The 2,425-nt window shown below is 37.4% G+C and overlaps 1 protein-coding gene across 1 annotated transcript in view; it reads left to right on the top strand.

Annotated features, from left to right (window-relative positions):
- LOC106880428 (organic cation transporter protein) overlaps nucleotides 1–2,425 on the top strand; it is a 79,477-nt gene that overhangs the window by 43,169 nt on the left and 33,883 nt on the right. The gene's annotated exons all lie outside the window — the stretch shown is intronic.

The following is a 2,425-nucleotide window of genomic DNA, read 5'->3' as shown; positions in this document are numbered from 1 at the left end:
ATATATATAATATTATCAAGGGCAATGAGAAATATTAGAAATTTCTACTACCAGTGGCCTAGCGTGTAAAATTTAGTCAATAGACTATATATTATTCATATAAATACAGTGTACATTTAAACACATAAGAGGCATCCATCATATGGATTCCTTGCACGCTAGAAAGAACAGTTAAATTCCATACCACTATTTAGAGATAAAACTTCGAAGGGAATGAAAAATAAAAACATTGATTTGAAAAATTATAATGTGTAAGCATGAGGCAGATACTGGATTGCCTCGTGTATATATGTGTAATCTAAAATGTACCTGCTGAAGAAGACTTCGCCTAGCAAATTACTTTATTTGCTAAAATAAGTCTGAGACTATTGGTCCAGGAGTTCGATGGTAAATGTTTTTATTTTTCATTCTCTTCAAAGTTTTATCCCTAAATAGTGGTATGGAATTTAACTGTTCTTTCTAGCGTGCAAAGAATCCATATGATGGATGCCTCTTATGTGTTTAAATGTACACTGTATTTATATATATATATATATATATAAACTAGGGTGCATAGCATTCCATTACTTAATAAGTGGAAAATTGTATAGTAAATGCACAAATGAAAAACAGACACAGAGTGGCAAGTTAAAATATATATGTTAAATGCACAGACAAACAAATAACGGACGCAAAATGTCCCTAATTCCTCATCAGTTATCGACCAGAGGGTATGACACAATTTCATGCCTTTAACAATAAGATTGCTTCCCAGCTGGAGGCAACTTCAAGAGTTGTAGAGAATATTGGACCAAGAACAAACAAACAATACATGGATTACAAGCAATACAGAAGTGGATATACCAAAATGAATAAATGTAATTTCAAGGAACAAAGATAAAATAAATAAATAAGAAATTAAAAAAACAAGCAGAAGGCCAGATGAAGATGAAGCATGGGTAACACTTAGAGGGGAATCCTAGAAGATTGGAAACAGAGGGGCAGCAGTGAGATAGGCTGAAGTGGAGAATTTACTACCAGTCACATAAATACGAAGGGAAGTCAAAAATTATCTGCACTTTCGCCATAACATATATTTATTATTTTCACACTGCCTACTGTGCATGCATGTTTATAGTTGGTACTATTGTGGTCACGTGATCGAAGTTTGAGCCTGATCATGCCATTTTGCTTTCTGGCTTTACGGTGTAAGCATGGCCACTCCACTAGTAATGTGCACCAAAGAAGAACAAAGAGCAATGATCTGATTTCTCTGTTTGGATGGTGTGTCAGGTGCTGAAATTCATCGGAGGCTTCTAGCAGAATACGGGGACAGTACAGTACCATGCAGAAGTGTGTATGAGTGGATCAAGAAGTCTAAAAGTGACTGGACAAGAATGACACACGAAGAGGTAGCAGGATGCCCATCAACCTCCACCACTGATGAGAAGATTCAGTAAGCTCAAGAGATAGTAATGGTGAACCGCCAAGTTATCATCAATGAGATAGCTCATTCTCTGCAGATTAGTCATGGTTCTGCCTATCAAATCATCTATGAGAAAGCTTACTGCAGAGCACAAGCGCAAATGTCTTGAGGTCTACCAACATTTACTCAATCGGTACAACAATGAAGGTGAAGAAGTTTTGAGCAGAATAGTCACAGGAGATGAAACATGGGTCCATTATTATAAGGCAGAATCCAAAAGACAGAGTATGGAGTGAAAATATCCTGGCTTGCTAGCAACAAAAAAATTCAAAACTCAGTCTTCTGTGGGAAAGGTGATGCTAACTCATTTTTGGAACTCAAAAGGGCCTAAACTGGAAGACTACCTGGAAAAGGGATGTTTGATCAACAGTGCAAGATACAGTGCTTTGCTGATCAACAAACTGAAACCAGCGATTCATACCAAATGCCAAAACATATTATTGAAGAAGGTTTTGTTGTTGCATGACAATGCATGCCTACACACAGCCACCCAGACTGTTGAAACTATTAACTAATTGTGCTAAAAGCCTCCAATGAATTTCAGTACATGACACACCTTCTGACCAAAGAAATTGGATCACTGCTCTTTGTTCTTCTTTGATACACGCTGCTAGTGGAGCAGCAGCCATACTTACAGTGTAAAGCCAGAAAGAAAAATCCATGATAAGGCTCAAACTTCGATCACGTGACTACAATAGTACCAACTATAAGCACATATGCGAAGGCAATGTGACAATAATAGATATATGTTATGATGAAAGTGTGGATAATTTTTGACTTCCCCTCCTAGTTGTGACTGTGTGGTAAGAAGTTTGTTTCCCAACCATATGGTTCCAGTTTCAGTCCCACTGCATTGCACCTTGGGCAAGTGACTTCTACTATAGCCTCAGGCTGACCAAAGCCTTGTGAGTGGATTTGGTAGACGGAAACTGAAAGAAGCCCATCGTATATATATATATA

The sequence above is a fragment of the Octopus bimaculoides genome, chromosome 10 (assembly GCF_001194135.2).
Source record: "Octopus bimaculoides isolate UCB-OBI-ISO-001 chromosome 10, ASM119413v2, whole genome shotgun sequence".
NCBI lineage: Eukaryota > Metazoa > Mollusca > Cephalopoda > Octopoda > Octopodidae > Octopus > Octopus bimaculoides.
Note: the sequence above shows the minus strand (reverse complement) of the source record. Positions and strands in the feature narration are given on the sequence as shown.